The 19,634-nt window shown below is 38.5% G+C and overlaps 1 pseudogene; it reads right to left on the reverse strand.

Moving 5' to 3' along the window:
* Window positions 1-747: 747 nt before the first annotated feature.
* LOC141495128 (spermidine synthase pseudogene) lies at window positions 748-1,909 on the reverse strand (annotated as a pseudogene).
* Window positions 1,910-19,634: the final 17,725 nt, after the last annotated feature.

Below are 19,634 nucleotides of genomic sequence, written 5' to 3' on the forward strand. Positions count from 1 at the left end.
GGCCAAGGTATATATATTAATGGTTCAGTTTCATAGCTTGCCTATCCATCTACATATCACAGTCTGGACAATAGACAGTCTTCATCTAGTTGGTTTTCCTGAATGGCTAGTTAGGCCAAATTCTTATGAGTAATTATATATCTCATTTAGGAGACTCTGCAGTATTCGGAAGCATCTAGAGGACCTCAATATCAATAGAAACCCCTCCAACTTAATTGATCATGACAATGATGAACACCTTTGGTGAGTTTATATCTCTTTGTTGTATACTTCATTTGAGATAAATAGCTCTCACTGATATTAAGGAATGTATGGCAGTGTCAAGAGAAGAGTTTTATTGTTTAATATAAAGGAGACGTGAACATATTGATGGGCAGATGGAAAAGAGTTAGTGGAGAGATTGAAAATCTGAAGAGGAATAACATTGGAGCAAGATCTCAGATAAGGTGAGAAGGCATCTGACACAAGTGGAGAATTTTGTCTTCATTAAGAGTCAGCCTGTTCTTTCTTTTTTTTTTAAATTTTTTTTTTCAAGGCAATGGGGTTAAGTGGCTTGCCCAAGGCCACACAGCTAGGTAATTATTAAGTGTCTGAGGTCGGATTTGAACCCAGGTACTCCTGACTCCAAGGCCGGCGCTCTATCCACTGCGCCACCTAGCCGCCTCTCTTTCTTTCTTTCTTTCTTTCTTTCTTTCTTTCTTTCTTTCTTTCTTTCTTTCTTTCTTTCTTTCTTAATAAATACACTGTTTGGTGAGGGATCTTGTTAGAGGTGAGAAGGATCATTCTGTACACAGTTGATCAATATTAATAGACACTAATTGATCAGACTGGACAGAGATAGAGACAGATATCTTGTACTGTACTGTGGGGGCACCAGCCCAGCAGAGCAAGGCACAGGGAGCCCCTCAGTCTCCTGGGTTTAGTAACACTTGGTCAACAGGTGGTTGGCAAGGGGCAAGGTCCTCAGTAGGGAAGGGGTGCCAAGTGCTGGTCAATGCACTCAGAGCAAGAAGAGGGGTATCCTGCAATGTGGCTTGAAGTTCCTGGGAGAGGCTGAGGTGGGCATATCAGTCTCCTCAAACATCACTCAGGGCTTTGTGAGCAAACTTGGGCAGCACAGAGGCTGCATGGTGGATGTCGGAGTTGCAGTACTTAAGGTTCATTTTCTCTACTTATTCCTGGGTCAGCTGCTGCACTGGCTCCCAGACGTTAGTGCTCAGGGTCTTGCTGCAGAGCTTGAAGCCAATCTGGCCATTGGGGTAGGTGGGGATGGTATAGTAGGCACATTCCACAACAGAGAACAGAGATTTGCAGAAGTGTGGCGTCTCCTTGATGAAGTCCAGATGCAACCATTGGCACTCACCCTGATAGCAGAGGATCCCATCCTCCTTCAGCCCTGTCTTTATTGGTCATAAGATTCTTTGAACAAACTTTCAGCAGGACCCATGGGGTCTGAGGAGTCTGTGATGATGACATCAAAGGCATCTTGGTTTTGCTGCATGAATTCAAATCCATACCTGGCAAATATTTCTTAGAGACCTGGATCCTGTCCTTATCAGTCTCACAGTGGGCCACGGACTCCATGGGGAGAATGCTTTACCACTTCCCCAAAGGACCCACCACCAATTATTATTACCACCTTTCGTGGGCTAGGATGGCTGCAGAGGGGCAGGTTGGCAATCATCTCCTGGTATAAGAATTCATCCTTCACTGTACAATTGGACGACTCCGTCCAGGACAGGGACATTGCCCTAGGTCTTGCTGCAGAAGACCAGGATCTCTTGTTAGCAGGAGCGCTGGTGGCAGATCAGCTCATTCACCTGCAGGGTCATGGCCTGGTCCGGCCACAGTCTGAACGGATGGTGGGGGGCACAGGCTCCATGGAGGGGCCGGGGGACGCACAGGCCATGGCGGCTGCAGCACAACAGGGCCAGCAGCACCTGCCTATCTGCCCTGCCTCCAGCCCGAGAGTCAACCCATTCTCTAAAACTGGAAGTTGGGAGAGCTCACATAAAGAAATAAAGCAGTTTCAAAGTATATTAGAGGAGAGATGACAGAACTCAGGCTGGATAGCCCCCATCTCATGGAGGTAGGAAATGAGAGAGTTGGTAAGGGATTTAAATTAGGCACTTGAAAAGAGAGAAAAACTTTTGAGATAGCTGCTGAGTGTTTGAGAGTGGATTGTGAAGGTGATTTGCAATGGTGAGTACTCAATTGAGTTTCAATGCCATGACTTGGCAGTGAGCACATTTTTTTTTATTTCCTCTATGGTATGTAGTAGTTTTTGATTATAAACAGCATAGACCAATGGTGGGTATGACCTATTATCGAGGATTAGCAGTACTAAAAGAGGAGAAGGCTAAGATGGCAAGGGATGAAAAAATGGAGGAAATGGTTGATTCTGTAGAGTCAAAACTATGAACAGGGAAAAGGGGGAGTAGAGAATGAAGAGAAATGAAGCCCAACAATAAAAATGTGCATACTCTTTGATACCACTACTGGGTCTGTATCCTGAAGAGATCATGAAAAAGGGTAAAAATCCCACATGAAATGAAGTCCAAACAGGGGGAGTATGAGAAATCAGGGAGGAATCTGGGGGGGGTGGCACAGGCTACTCTCCCAACTCTCACACACACTGACAGACTGTGTCCCCAAAGGTGAGCTGTTATTTTTCCACCTCAGAGTTCTAGGAGGAGACTTGATGGATTTCAAGGTGTTTTTTCTATTATAACTCACAATTCCCAACTAATGGTACTTCACCCCAGTCATTTTCAGTAGATATAAAATAGACTTAGATTTTAGAAAGTGGTTCTTTATTGAAGTGGAAAAGTAAGATTTCTTGGTACAAACCCCACCCTCCCCCAAAATCTTTTAAGACCCTCCCACAAGTTCATCCAAAGCCCAAGGGTCTTTGTACTTTATTTTAGAACCCATGTGCAAAGAGCTCCTGAAAATCCCTTTGATGTTGATCTTCAACATGTTGTAGTTTTCTACTGGACTCCATGTAGACTCAAAACTGCCTTTCTACCTGGGTCTGGTTTGTTCTGAGTTCCCAGTGTAGGTGGGTATCTGCTATACTGGGAGTTCTGCTAGGTTGCTGATAGGAAGTCCAAAATTTTCCTACCATGAAAAGTCCACAAGGCTATCCTCTGGTCAAAGTTGGGGGAGGTGACTGAAGCTCATCCTTCCTTCTCTCCCCCCCAAGTGATTCTCTCAGGAGCTTGGCTGGAATAGCTCTTTTCACTCTGCTGCCAGATACACTCTTCTTGGATTCTGAACTGACTTGTTAAAATATAGAAAATAAAGGATATGCTCAAATCTTTTCAATCAATATAATACACCTCTTATAGATTATTCAGTTTCATCAATGGCTTTGAAGTTATCACTCCTAATCTTATGCCCTATTGATTATCTATATCCATCTATCCATTTTGGAGGGGGAGGAGAGAGAGAAAAAAAAGAGAGAGGAATAGATAACTATCATGTAACTACTATGTACCAGTGGCTATGAGAGAGAATATCCAGAATTAATATAAGGTATTTCCAGAGGACAGAGCACTAGCAGCTAGAAGGGTACTTTAGTTAAGTTTGGGTACTTTAGTATAGTTTGGATTATTCTTGGTATTTTAAAAGAAAGAGGAAAGGAGGAAATACATTCTAATCACAGGGGTCATCCAAGGCAAAAACATAGGGATAGAAAATGAAGTGTCTTATATTCAGGACAGAGCAGGCCTGATAAGGAAGAAAAATGCCAGTTTGTAAAGAACTTTACATGTCAAACAAAGTAGTTTATATTTGATCCTAGAATTAATAACAGGGAACCACTAGAATTTATTGAGTAAGGTGAAGGGAGTGCTTTAGGACTTGTACTTTAGAAAAATCACAATGCCATAATAAGTGTGAGAGAAAAAAATCTAAGGATAATGGTATATTCTTTTAAAAGATATAGGTATTCTGTAGATCACAGTCAATAGAGAAGAAAAGCTAGTGACCATTTGGGGTTGAGGTTATGTAGGAACAAGAAGAGTTAGCAGGGTAAAAGGATATTCACTCATTGTTTTTTGTAAGACAGAGATAAGGGAAACTGGAAGCAAGGATCCACTAGCCATAAGCAAAAGGAATACCAAGGAAATAGAAATTCATTGAATAATTTGGCCTGAGGTTATAATTAGAATGTTGATATAGGGATGGCTAGGTGACATAGTGGATAAAGCACCAGCCCAGGAGTCAGGAGTACCTGGGTTCAAATCCGGTCTCAGACACTTAATAATTACCTAGCCATGTGGCCTCGGGCAAGCAACTTAACCCCATTTGCCTTGCAAAAACCTAAAAAAAAATAGAATGTTGGTATAATAGGATATGCTTTTGCAGACCCTTCTCAGATGGTTTCTCTTGAACTTGATTACAAAAATGCCTGGGCACAAAAAGTGCCTGTATAAAGCTCTATATGCCAATAGTATATAGCATTACCAACTTCCCAAGCATGTTTAGAACATCAGCTATCAATTATGGCTGGTATCAAAATTGCCTAGTTAACCTTGATAGCCAAAATCATTGCAATCCAGCTATAACTGATGCCAGAGGCCTCTTCATAGAGAACTAATAGTATTGGTTCTGCTTCCACTTACTAACTACTCATCCAATGTCTTCCAAACATTTTGTGTGCAAGATTTGCTGGCATAATATCCAAAGAACCTGTAACTAGAGTGGTGTGAGGCAGAGGCAGGATGGGAGTTGGGCCTGTAAATAGTGAATATATATATGCAGACAACATCTGAATGAAAAACTAAAAAGGAGAGAGACTTGAGTTTGCCCATAGAAAAGGAACAATGTATTCTTAGTCCTTTTTAAATACCCGAAGTCGGTATTTGACAAAAATGCATATAGCCTCAAGAGGATTTACCATGGGTTGCTACTGAAGGGAACCTGGGTTTATAGGTGAGTTTTGGGGGATGGTTCAGGTTATTCAAGTGGGCTCCCTCAGGACCACTGTTCCAAAAGATGAACTTTATCAGATTGACCTATTCCAATTTGAACCAGAGAATCAGGCAGTAATTCTGTCTGGCCCTTGTCATCCTATCCTGCATGTGGTACAGGGAGTTTGTCCAGTTAAGAGAAATCATCTCATCTCATTGGGAATAGAGTAAACTACAGCCATTCATATCCACCTCCCTAGGGGAAAGAAGGACACAAATTCTTCCCCATTTTGGTTTTGCACCTTCCTTGTTTATCTGGAAAGCAAACAATGGATTCAGGGTAGGGATTTGATGAGCCTGGGGGAAGGTGTATTTGTTTATTATTCTTGATTCAAGGGACCTTCAATGGTGCCTCTTAGAGGTAAAGTTCAAGGTATCCAAGAGAAAGAGAATGGTCAGAGCTTATTGTAAAGCTTCAGCTGTCATCCCCAGCCATTCCACTCCCAACCACCTCATGCATGGTTAAAAGTTGGTAACAAAATACTAAAAACTGTTACAAAAACTGAGATCTCCACTGGAAAGTTAAACAGTAAACCACACGAGTGTTGAAATACAAGGTAGTTTGTTTACACACATTCCTTAGTTCTGCTCTGTGATGGGGGCTGGTGCCAAATGCCTGTAGCCCAGGCTGGAGCAGTCAGGAGAGCAGTCAGAAAAGTTTCCCTTGTTAGAATTTCTGATGAAAATCTTGTTTTCTTTGAGATCCTGCTTTGGGTGCTCACTTGTTCTCTCGGGAATAAACTCTGCTGTGGGGTTGCAATCTCCGTGTTGAGGATTCTTTGAAATAATTTTTTTAAAGAGTTCTCTGGCTTTGCAAATGCATGCTGACTCAGGCACAGACTGGTGGCTGAATGAGAAACAAAAGCTATCATGTTAATATGAAAATGGTCCAGACGTATACTGGAGCAAGCTCAAACAGCTCCAGAAAGGTGATTGTTAAATTTTCAGTGTGAGCATTTAAGACTCTGGAATTGGCAAATGGGCTGCATATCAGGACTTGATTGCTGTTTTACTGATTATCTTGACATAAGAAAGTGATGGAATATTGGTTAATAATGCAGATTAAATTTAAAAGTAGGGGCGGCTAGGTGGCGTAGTGGATAAAGCACCGGCCCTGGAGTCAGGAGTACCTGGGTTCAAATCGGGTCTCAGACACTTAATAATTACCTAGCTGTGTGGCCTTGGGCAAGCCACTTAACCCCATTTGCCTTACCAAAAAAAAAGTATATTGTGTGTTTTAGGGGAGGCTAGGTGGCGAAGTGGATAGAGCACTGGCCTTGGAGTCAGGAGTACCTGGGTTCAAATCCAACCTCAGACACTTAATAATTACCTAACCTTGTGGCCTTGGGCAAGCCACTTAACCCCCATTGCTTTGAAAAATCTAAAAAAAAAAGTATGTTGTGTGTTTTAGAGAGCTGGTTGTTAAATGTTTACCAGTACACACCTGGGGACATCCTCAGCACATACACAGACATAAACACAATGATACTCACACACACATGCAGAGTTAAGAGATTATTATTGGGGCGGCTACGTGGTGAAGTGGATAAAGCACCGGCCCTGGAGTCAGGAGTACCTGGGTTCAAAACCGGTCTCAGACACTTCATAATTACCTAGCTGTGTGGCCTTGGGCAAGCCACTTAATCCCATTTGCCTTGCAAAAACCTAAAAAAAAAAAGAGAGAGAGATTATTATTCATCATTACCTCTTCAGATGTGGGAAAATCATTATATAAAGTCAATCCAGGGTAAATAAATTGGTGGGACCAGATTGCAGAATCTAGTCCCAAAGAAAAAGGTGGCGGGATATGTGTATGAAGGGGAAGGAGAGAAAGAAGGGCACAATTACTTTCTAAGGTTAGAGTGATGTATGTATGCTAAATAACTGTTATATGTGACCTCATCAAACCAAAATGGATTTATTTGTCGAGCCCTTATTACATGTCCAATACTATTGAGTACACATGAGAAATGAAGCATGGTCCCTGAACTCAAGGATCTCACAGCCTGCTGGGGAAACAAGGTTAACATACATGAAACAGGAAGAAAACAATACAACACAGTGTCTAATCAAAGACTACATTGTGCAGTACAGGCTGTTAAGTGCTAGCTGAGGTTTCTGCTTTGAATGGATCTCCCTGAAGACCATTTAAAAAAACTCAACAACAAAAAACCTTGCCTGGAAGGCCAGTAAAATGAAACTGAGAGAAGACATTTAGACAGATTAGTCTGGAGGCTAACAAGTTAAAGTTTATATTCCAGAAATTGAGGGAAATCATTATAGCATTTGACTATTGGGGCAGAGATCCTCCTTCAAGTCTAGGGTTCAAATAAGACATCAAAATATTCATAAATGTCAAAACCCTATATTGCCAGGTTTTTCCTTTGCTTTTACCTTGTTCCACACTCAAGGGCAAGTCCTCAAGCTTATAAAAAAAAAACCAAGGGGACCTTGTCCACTACTTTTTGGATTGGTGCAGAGGAACTAGCTGGATTTCTTGAAGCTTCTCCAGTCATTGGCACATTTACTGGAGGGACTGGGATGAACACCATCTCACCATCTGAAAAGTGAGGCTTTTTAAGGGTAGAAAGTGTTACAATTGCCCTTCTAGAGAATTTTTGGTCTAGAACCCTCATTATTTTTTCCACTTTACAATTCAATATTTATTAACTGCTTACTGAATTTCAGGGTCCTATCCTTGACACTAGAGATACAAAGAGAAAAAGAAATAGGAAAAAAACCTAGTTCCTGCCTTTAAGGGAATTATATTTTATTTTCTTTTTTAAAACATTTCCATATTAGTCATGTGGCAAAAAAAATAAACAAAAAATAAAACAAATCAAAGAAAGCTAAAAAAATGTTTCAGTCTACATGCAGAGTTCATCAGTTCTCTCTCTGGAGGTGGATAGTATTTTCATCATGGTTCTTATGGAATTATTCTGAATCATTGTCTTGTTCAGAGTAAAGAAGTCTTTCATAGTTGATCATATGATATTATTTATAAATACCACCTCCTTTTCCATGAACTTATCTCTTATCCTATAGTTTCCCCTTCCCCCATAGGTACAAAGTACTTTAAAGAGTCCTAGATCTAGAGATATCAAGTACCTCAGAGGTAAACTAAAAATATTATTAAATTATTAAATAAGTATTTTTAAGATGACACATTACAATGTCATACAAAGACAAAAAAATTACTGTTCCTGCCTTAAAAAAGCTCATGTTCTAATGGGGGACAACTATGAACATACAAGATATATACATATATATATGTATATATATATATACATATATATATATATGTGTGTGTGTGTGTATAATATATACACATATATGGTGAAAATAGAAATTAATTCTAGAGGGAAGGCATTAGCAGTAAGGCAGGATTTAAGCTGCAGAAGATGGGATTTAAGCTGAATCCTGGAGGAAGCCAGAAGTCAGAGGTGAAGTATATCAGGCATGGGTACTCAACAATTTTCTTCTTTTTTAGAAGTGGTCATTTTTGGACACTTTGTCTCATCTCTCTCCCACCTAACCTTAATGACTGAAGAGGCATTGCCTTAGTCTAACTATGATCTTGGAAAGGCTTAGCTTAAAAAAAGCCAAGGTCTTCCACAGCATCCAGAGCCATCTCCAGTCATTCTGATCCACATCTGCTGACTGGACCCAGATGGCTCTGGAGAAGGAAGTGAGGCTGGTGATTTTACAAAGCACCCACCTTCCTTAAATTCAATTCACTTGCATGTCATGGCATTACCCTCCTGATATCATGAAAATGAAGGACAAAAAATAACATCAGGCAAAGGGAATAACTGCTACAACTGTAGAGTCTAGAGAGGAAGTGTCCTATGTGAGGAACAAGTAGGGACATCTGATCTCATCATTTTATAAAAGGGGAAACTGAGACCCAGAGTTACTTAACAGTAACTTTCTTGAGGTTACCTAGATAGTAAATGCATTAAGTAGAATATGAATGAATTCAAGTTTTCTGACTATTAAGCCAAGTGTCTTTCCTCTATACCAAATGAGATTATAAAAGAAGTTATAGAAATTGTTAGGTAACCTTTTCCTTACACTAAATGAGTATATCTTTGTACCTTCCATTCCTTTATTTCTTTTTTTTAAGGCTTTTGCAAGGCAATGGGGGTAAGTGGCTTGCTCAAAGCCACACAGCTAGGTAATTAGAAAGTGTCTGAGCCCAGATTTGAACTCAGGTACTCCTGACTCCAGGGCCGGTGCTCTGTCCACTGTGCCATCTAGCTATCCCCTATTCCTTTATTTCTAATTATGCTTTGTAGGAAAATTTCTTGCCAAGCCCTGAAAAATCATGTCCAAAATACAGAAAACATATCTCTATGATGTCAAGTTGTAAGGGTATGGTTCCCAAAGGTTCAGACCCTGATGCATGCACCTTTCCAGAAGAATATATCATGAGTAAGCTATCCTCAAGCCAGGACCCTGGACAAATACCCTACAGTCCAGGGGAGTCTTGCCCTGATTTTAGTCTAGTTAGTTTAACTTTAATTGTGTATCCTTTTTTTTCTTTTAGATCTTACACAATATTCTAGATACCTAAAGATTTCCCTGTGAGAATTTTAGGAGACCTGGATTCCTCAGACAGCCCAGACTTGAATGGGAGAGAGAGAGAAAACAGGTTTTGCAGAGTTAGACAAAGACTTACACGTTTCACAACGTCAGTCTGAAAATTACAAAACGTGGGCAAAAAGCAATGTTAGACACTCCTCTTTGCAACAGAAATCTCATTGGAGCATCAAAAATTATATTCTGCCAATTAGCATCTACATTTTAAAAACTAGGACTTTATAGCTTAGCAACAAGAAATCTGGAAGAACTCTGGAATTAATTTAAGGAGAAAAAAACAAGAAGGGAATTGGCAGCAAAGTAATAAGGCTACATGTCTTTATTATTACCTTTACAGCCAAGGTAGGTAATAAACATTTTTCAGTATTAATTACAAGGAAACAGAGGCTGAGGGACCTATCTTGTCTCAGAAGCTGCAGCTTACTAACTTTTTCTTTAATTTGGAAACAGGCCACTTGGTTAGAGATGTAAGCAAAGGCAAGGAGTAGAGCAAGTAACAAATGAAATGAAGAAAGCACATGCTAAAACAACTCCATCAGCTATTTAGGGTTGTAGACATATTGGTGCTATAGGAGGCATTGGGAAAATCTGGAGACATTCAAGAATAATCTGAAGTTCCTTCTTTTCATAAATTAGCCATATTTTAATTGACTAAGCATAGAACATTAGAGTCTTGATTTCTGGGGCCCTTTTAATATAACATTCTTGCATATGAGCTAAAAAAATCACCTCCTATACAAGTCTCTTCAGTTTTTGTTATTGAATTGTTTTCAGTCATGTCTGACTCTTCATGACCCATTTTGAGTTTTCTTGGCAAAGACACTGGAGTAGTTCACTATTTTGTTCTACAGATCAATTTCCAGATGAGGCACTAAGGCAAATAAGTTAAGTGACTTGCCCAGGGTCACACAGCTTATAGGTGCTTGAAGTCATATTTGAACTCATAAAGATGAATTTTCTTGATTACAAGTTCAACACTCTATTCACTGCACTATCTAGCTTCCTCAGCCTTTCTTATATAATTTAAGGTGGTATGGCAACAGAGAAGATAAGATAACCTGAAACTTGAACCAATAATGATTCTGTTGTTAGGTTTCTAGATCGGGATGCCATTTAACTTATCTACACACACACACACACACACACACACACACACACACAACATATAATATTTTAGGGGTTTTTTTTGCAAGGCGAATGAGGTTAAGTGGCTTGCCCAAGGCCACACAGCTAGGTAATTATTAAGTGTCTGAGACCGGATTTGAACCCAGGTACTCCTGACTCCAGGGCCAGTTCTTTATCCACTGTGCCACCTAGCCGCCCCGACCCCATATAATATTTAAGCTAAATGGTGTGAGACCAAGTAAGTGTATATTTTTTATTTTTAAAGGCATGTCTGAAGGTGAGGGACCATGGGGTGCAAAATACTTCATGTAACAATGAATGTGGCTGATATGTTAGTTGATTCTGAAGAGTCTTTTTTCCCTTTAAAAAAAATTCTTTATTATGAGGGATGACTCTTTACAAGGTAAAGAAATATGTTGTCAAATAAAAACAAAAAGTTTTAAAAAAGTAAAAACAGTATGTGTGTGTGTGTGTGTATACGTTCATATGTATGTGTGTGTATAAATATATTTTATTAAAAAAGCCATTGTTGAAAGAATTTAAATACAAACACCCATGCTCACTCTTTCCCTTTCCCTCTCCCTCAGTTCTCCCTCTCTGGTACCATGCCCTCTCCTCCCCTTTCACAACTTCTTGGAGCAATGCTGTAAGCTGTTGGACTTAATGAACTAGTGCAAGAAGTCAGTAAGAGTCCCAGTCCAATTTTTCCCTTATCATATGGGGTTTATTTGTACCTTTTCTCAATGTGGTTATAAATTCAAGCCTACTGGCTTTGCTACTATCTGAGTAACTTTGGAGAGGTCACAACTTTTCTGGGTCTCAATTTCCTCATCTGTAAAATAAAAATATAAATAGTATTTTATTTTTTCTAATTACATCTAAAAATAGTTTTCAGCATTCATTTTTATGAGTTTCAAGTTTTTCTTCTTCTCCCTTCACCTCCCCAAGACAGTAAGCCATCTGATACAGGTTATTTCTAAGGTCCTTTTAGTTCTGATATTCTCAAAATCCCTCCCAGATCTAAAATGCAACAAATCCTACTATCATAACCAAATATAATCAATTCTTCTTCCCACCCTAGTCCCCTACAGATTTTGATAAGGAATTGGATGTTCTGGTTAACTGTGAGTTAGTATATATTACTTTCTGAGGTTACTGTGTTTCAATGAAATTAGAATACAGTAAGTTCTCTTCAACATAAATTCATCTTTTTGATGACTCACAAGACACTTCAGAATTCAAAGAGTATCTCATGATTACACAAGGGATTTAAATACATATGATATAAAAAATTGACACACAGGACTTTTTAAGTCAAAGACCTTGAAATTATTATCATTATTTAAAATTTTACAAATATCAACTCCTGCTCTCCCTTTCCTACCTCCAGTCCAAAAAGATTCAGTTTTCCTCAGGTAATGGGCACTTGGGCAAACTGAGCCACCTTCCCAAAGCAGGGTTAAATGATGCCACATATGTGGTCCTATGTCCCATTGCTCCTACCTCTCTAGCACATAAACATCTCTGTGAAGATCAAATATTCACTCAAATATATACTGGGGTTAATTATGTACAAGAGCTGTGAAAATACATAAATTAATAAAATACAATCTTTGTCCTTGAGGAGCTTTCCATCTCACGGCAGGGGAGACTAGCATACCTGTAAGGCAAGGGTATATGTGATAGGAATCATATGAGAAGTAAGAGGTTTTGGTAGGGTTTCATGAAGGAAGAACTTAATTTTGGCTAGGGATAGCAGAGAAACCTTCAGGGAGGCTTCAGAGGCAGCTAGGTGGCATAGAGGAGAGCATATTGATCTTGGAGTCAGGATCACCTGAGTTTGAATTCTGTTTCAGACATTTATTTGCTGTGTACTTCTGGCCAAGTTATTTAATTTTTCTCTGTCTTAAGTTTTCTCATCTGTAAAATGTAGGTAATAATGATACCTCTTTTACAGGGATGTTGTGAGGCATAAATGAAAGTTGTTTTTGAACTACTAAAGCAAAAAAGTTTTGGGACACCTTGTAAAGTCCTTTGTAAATATTAATTTGTTGTTATTCAGGTGTTGTTCAATCATATCTGACTCTTTGTGACTCTGTTCTAGGCACTGATACTGGAGTAGTTTGTCATTTCCTTTTCCAGCTCACTTAACAGATGAGGAAACTGAGGCAAGCAGGGTGAAGTGACTTGCCCAGGGTCATTTGAACTCAAGTTTTCTTGTCTCCAGACCAGGTACTCTTATCCACTGCACCATCTAGCTGTCCTTGAAAATCTTAAAAGCACTGAATAAATGTTAGCTAATAGTATTTCTATGTAAATGATAGCATTTGAGCCTTGAAGTATAGATAATATTTTGATGTTAAGTAGGAGAAAGGGAAGATAGAGAACTCTAGACAGGGGTAACAAAACAACCTGAGCAAAGATGAGGAAGCACAAAACAGGACAGACTTGAGGAAACACTACAGAATCCAACTGAACTGGGATATATCATTATTGTTCAGCATTATCTTTACCTGACTCCTGTAGGTTTTCTTGAGTTTTCCATGGGAAAAATTATATTTTTAATCTGGTTTGAGATTTAATTGACAATATTGTGAGCCACACATTTTACACCTCCATTCTAATGGGAAAAAACACAAGAGGAGTAATTCAGAAACTGAGTCCAAATTAAGTTCTGACCTCAAACAGATCACTTAATGTTGTTTGATCTCAGTGTCCTCATTTGTAAGAATTGGTAAGGTTTGATCAAATGAGCTCTAGTATCAGTCTTAGCTATCAATTCATGAGACTGATACCATAACCTTGCTAAGTAATTTAAATTCTATTCTTCTATCTTCTTGTCCATTAAAGTGAGAAGAGGGGAGAATAATAATTATAAGTAGACTGGACATTGGCTTTGGGAAGGAGGACTCTTGAACAGAGGATCTCTAAAATCTTTCAGCATTAAATTTTTTTGACCATGGAATATTTGTATTGCCTACCTTAAAAGGGCTATTGTGGTTCAGTTAACATAATTTAATTCAGCTAGAAGGAAGGATTCAAAAATAACAGAACATCATCTTTGCTGTTTTGAAACTCACTATCTTATAAATACAATTAAAAGATGATAAATGAATAAAACAGATTCTACAGAGAGGGATAAGAATATAGAGAAGAGTTCACTTCTATGTGGGGGGTTGGGGTGGGGGTCAGAGTCAGGGAAGGCTTCATGGATGAAATGGTACCTGAGTTGATCCTTGAAGAAAGAAGGATTCAACAGGAAGAGATATGACAGGAGTCTGATTCAAGTCTGCTCAAATGTGTGGAGGTAGGAGACAGCATGAGATGATTGAGGGATGAATTATTATCCACTTCTACTGGAAAGCAGAATGCTTATAGGGGAGTTAATTATATCAGCAATAAAGAATTGTTAACTTCAGAATAGTAGCTTGAAATCTGATAGTGGAGGACTTTGGGTACCAAGCTAAGCCAATTGTATGCTCTCTGAAAGTACCTGGGGAGCTAGTGAATGTTTTTTTGAGCAGGGGTGATCATGCATTAGAAATATGATTTTGGTAGAAATGTGGGAAAGTACTCTGAAAAATGAAAATGTGAGATGGTGGTGCTATCATGATGTATCACCAGTTCCTGGAAGCCTGATCTCTGTGTTCTAGGATCCAGGCTCATTTGACTTAATGTCAGAGTTCAGTTTTGCCCTGGAGGATAAGGGGGGAAGAGGGAGAGGGGCAGGAATGGTGTCTGGTAAATAGGCAGAGATGAAAAAGGGAAGGAATCTCTCAGGAAAGTGAATAAAGGAGATTTAGGACTGGAAGTAGTAGGTCAGGCTAGTTTAAAGCTACCTAAAAATTCAGGAGGCAGGTTTTGTAAGTGGAATCCACATACCAATCCACTTCAGCTAAGGGCATAATCCAAAGGCTATCTGAAAGTAGCAGCTGCTGCTGTCTCTGCATTTCTAGATTTTGGCAAATTGCCCCCTTTCCAACACCTTGCATGCCTGACTTGAGACTTCTGGACTCTGATAGCTCTCTCACTGCTTTGTAGTTGGCAAAGCCTGCAAAGGCGGAGGGGGAAATGACTTGGCCAAACAGGGCGGTGGAGACTATCTTGGATCTTCATGAAGATTCCTGTCTAGGCTTGTCCTAGAGATAGATGTCTGTGGTGACCAACTGGGGTGTGTTGAAAAGGGGGAAAAATGTTGGTGCTTCCTTTTCAACAGTGCACTTGGAACTAATTTTCTTGCTCTAAATCAGGGTTTTTTTTTTAACAACCTTTTTTTTTTTGAGTGTGTAGCATGGACTCCCTTTGCCAATTTGATGGAATCTCTTCTCAGAATCATGCTTATTTTCTACATTCATAATTGAAGGAAATGCTAAATTTCAGTTAGGAGTTGGTGAAAAGAAAGATACACTTTTTAACCTAAGTTCATTGATAGCAATCTATTATCCCTTGGGATTGGGGAGGAGTGGTCTGTGGACCCCAGAATAAGTACTTTTTTTCTCTAAATAAAAGAACTTTGTTGTGTCTAAGGGAAGGAAAGAGAGAGGGAAGCTAAGGTTTCCAAATGTTTCTGTTTAAATACAGTGATATTAAATACAGTTGTAGGGTATCTATAGAATTACCTTTGTAAAGAACTTATTCCTGAGTATGATGGTCTGAGTGAATAAATCTTCATGATTTTTGGAAAAGATTCCATCATCTTCACTGTTTTTAAAGCCGAGAGACCCACATTCTCACAGGAAGGAAGAAAGAAGGCAACAAGAAGCCTGTCAGTCTTTTTTTTTAAAGTCTGTTCTGGAAAATAAGTTCAGTAAACCATAAAAGTGACATGTAGACTAAAAATTTAGAATTGCTTTAGAGTGTTTCTCTCATTTTGCTTTGGAGAAGATTCAGCCAGCTACTGCTTAAGGTTATCAGTTACAAGGAGTATTTTCATTATGGATCCTATCACAGAACAATAAATTAAGCAATCACTTCAGATAACAAATTTATTTAACCCCATTTTGTGGAACAAGTTTAAATTGTTTAGATTTAGGATTAGCATGCCCTTTTTAATTCATTCATTTCTTGCCAAATTTTTACTCAATACCTCTTTTTCTTCTTTGAAACTTTTATCTTAAATCAACTGATGGGCACAAAATTTTCATCCAAGGTTGGTAGAAGTTTGATCTCTTTCAGTAAATGTAGAAATTTCCCAGTTTGGATTTTATGTGTCCTACATTCCATTCTCTTAGGTATCTAACTATCTGCATGAAATAACACACACACATACACACACAAGCAATTCAACTATATAAACAAATGTAATAACAGAATTTTTATTCTCAACTTCCTCTCTCTAGCAGTTTATAATATAACAGTAGAACTGGGCTTTTAAGCTCAGAAACCTGGCGTGGATGGTGTCAGCCTGGGAACAAATTTGTTTATATAAATTGAAAGAAAAATATGTTTTGGTTATATTTGAGTTCCAGCCACACTAAAGAAATAAATATAAGCATTTCACAGTATTCTCCACTCCCTTCTCCATCAGCTCTGAGCCACCCACCCCCGTGCCCCCACCACACACAGACATTTCTGGCATCATTCCTGAAACCTCTGTCTTTGTTTATAAAACCAAAACCAATGAAATTTTTACAGATTATCTCTTCACAACATGATCCTGACTCTTTTAGATGTTTTTACTTAGTCAGGTTCAAGTTAAAAAAAATCACTCATCTCATTTGAATTCATTTTCTCCCATCCTCAGACATACACACATATACACCCAAAATACCTTTAAAATTGTATCTTCATACATAATGGCATACAATTGCTTACAAATAGCATCAATAATTTTTGTCTAAAAACAACATTATTCTGGGAAAGAACAGAAAGGTCTTTGCTCTTCTGGTTTCTGAGGCAGACAGCCTTTATCTTCATGACTTTTCTAGTTATATCAAGGAAATTGAATTTTTAAAAAACATACCAAAAAAAAGTAGCTTTTAAATTCACTCACTCAAAAAGTGTTTATTGAGTTTATTGAGTTCCTACTCCACTTATTCATTTCAATTCAATTTAGTTCAATTCAATAATGTATTAAGCATCTACTCTGTACCATTAGGCATTGTGAAAACCAAAGTTATGAGCTCATGAATTCAGACTGGAGAGATCCTTGGAGGTCCATAGTCTCATAATTTCCTTTTAAAGATGAGAAAACTGAACAAGAGGTAAGTGACCTCCCAGGGTCATATTGATAGTAAGCAACAGATAAAAATTTAAAACCAGATCTTTTGACTCCTTACACACTGGATCCCCTGCCCTCAGGCAGTTTATAGTCCAACTGGGGGATACACTGAATATACAAAAGTAATACAAAGAAAAGAGAATATGATAATGGGAAAACTCCAAATGTGCTTTGTTTTTGTTTATTTGTTTGTTTTTAGGTTTTTGCAAGGCAAATGGGGTTAAGTGGCCTGCCCAAGGCCACACAGCTAGGTAATTATTAAGTGTCTGAAACCGGATTTGAACCCAAGTACTCCTGACTCCAGGGCCGGTGCTTTATCCACTATGCCTCTTAGCCACCCCCTAATGTGCTCTTAAAAAAAATACAGAAGGAAATTTCACCTTCAGTCAGGGGAAAATATCAGGGAAGACATCAAAAAGGAGGTAACATTTGAAGATTGGCCATGAAGGGTGAGATGGATATCTGTAGGAGATAAGATAGGAAATGAGGGAAAATGAGAGGAAAGGAGATGAAGGGGAAAAACCTGAAAAAATATAGGATGAGATCAAATCATAGGATTATAGATCCAAAGTTGTTGCATAGATGGGGTAGGGTTATGAAGGGCCAAATGGAAGAGTATAGGCTTATGGTAGAAAATAGGAAGGGATTGAAAGATTGTTATCAGAGGAATAGTGACACAATGAAAACCATATTTAAAGAATATCAATCTACCTAATGATTTACTCACAGGTACCAAACCTAGGCAAGAATGTGAATTCTAGTAGTTTGCTTTTTTTCCTCCCCTTGCAAAACTCACAAAAGGGAAACTGTCCAAAAGTGTCATCTCACTTAGCATTTCTACCTAAGATGCTCCAAATCTATCTTCCTGAAAAATAGCAAATACTTTTCATACCCATATGTCCTTTTTCCCCCACTTTCTGTATCTATACATCATATATCTTACCTTTTGGATCCTACCCTGGCTGCCTAAACCCTTCTACAAACAGTAAAAAAATTCAAAGCAACTAACATTCAGAACTCAAGTCCCATCAGATGTGTCTAAGTTTATAGATGAATGTAGGACAGATCCTGAAAAAAATGAGAATTTGTGTATATAAATCAATCAATAAATCAACCAATATTTAATAGATTTCTATTATGTGCCAAGAAGTTTATTAGGTCTTGTGATAATAAATATAAAATGAGTGGGCAGGGAGATAGTGAGAAAAACAAGTTCAAGATAAAGTGATTGAACTAATAGCTAATGGAAATCAGTAAAGCCCTCTTGAAGGAGATAGTACTTGAGCTGACCCTTGAAAGGAGATAGGGGTTCCAAGAATTATAGATGAGAAGGGTAAAAACACTTCAGACACTGGAGTGAAGTGTTATATCTGAAGAATATCAAATAGTCCACTTTGACTTGGGCAACAGTTTTCACACTTTTTGATCTCAGGATACTCTTAAAAATTGAGGACTGCTCCCAAGAAACTTTATTAAGGTGGTTCATATATATATTTACAGTTATCATTGCTGAAATTAAAATATCTTAGTATTATTATGAAAGTAGTTTTTTTTTTGCAAGGCAATGGGGTTAAGTGGCTTGCCCAAGGCCACACAGCTAGGTAATTATTAAGTGTCTGAGGCTGAATTTGAACTCAGGTACTCCTGACTCCAGGGCCAGTGTTCTATCCACTGCACAACCTAGCCACCCCATGAAAGTAGTTTTGATCTTATAGAGCCCCTGAAAAGATATAGGGTTTCTAGACCATACTTTCAGAACTGCTGAACTAAAGTATAGAATGAATGAAGTAAAGTAAGGTATATTAATCTAAGATGAGCAGGCTAGATTTCTAAGTGACAGTTCAACTTTGTTGAAAACTTCACCAAATTGTACTTTTGCTATAATATCACTATACTGATGAGTAGAGCACCAAATGATTGGAAATACCATGTTGTCCTTAGAAAATCATATAATGGTGCTTTGCTAAGTGTTGCTGCCTCACTGATATGGGAGGGATTGACATCCATTAAGTCAAGAACTATATCCTATTAAATCAGATTATGGGGTGATAAAGGCAGTGAGAAGGTTGTCTTTGTACATTTCCCCTGACATGCCATCATTCATTTGGTGTTATGGTCTTCTTTGATTATGAAGAAGTTCAAGAAGCTTCTAAAAAGTCCAAGACTTTTTTTCTTCCTCTTATGTTCCTGTCTTTACTAGGCAATAATTTGACCAGAAAATACCAATATAAAAACACCTTAATGTTTTGGGGGGGAGGTTGTAAAGCAATGGGGTTAGGTGACTTGCCCAAGGTTACACAGCTAAGTAAGTATTATGAGTCTGAGATTGGACTTGAACTCGGGTCCTCTTGAATCCAGGGCTGGCATTCTATGCTCTGCACCATTTAGCTGCCCCTACCCTGGAATTTCTTTTTAATGAAATTAGTAAATATAGTGGATAATGAACTGGACTTGGAGTCACAATGGTCTACTTTCTCTTCCATAAAATTGGGATACCAATAGCACCTATATATAGGTGAACACTATATATCTCTATCTCTATCTATCTATCTATCTATATGACCTTTTTTTAAAAAAAAGCACTTTACAAGTTTTAAGGTACTATACCAATGTCATTTATATTGTTGAAGTTTGGCAACCTGGCTTAAAATATCTGAAGGAGGAAAGCGAATTTTTTGTGCCCTGAGGAAATGCAGAACTTTTGTAAAAGG

This window comes from Macrotis lagotis, chromosome 8 (genome assembly GCF_037893015.1).
Source record: "Macrotis lagotis isolate mMagLag1 chromosome 8, bilby.v1.9.chrom.fasta, whole genome shotgun sequence".
NCBI lineage: Eukaryota > Metazoa > Chordata > Mammalia > Peramelemorphia > Peramelidae > Macrotis > Macrotis lagotis.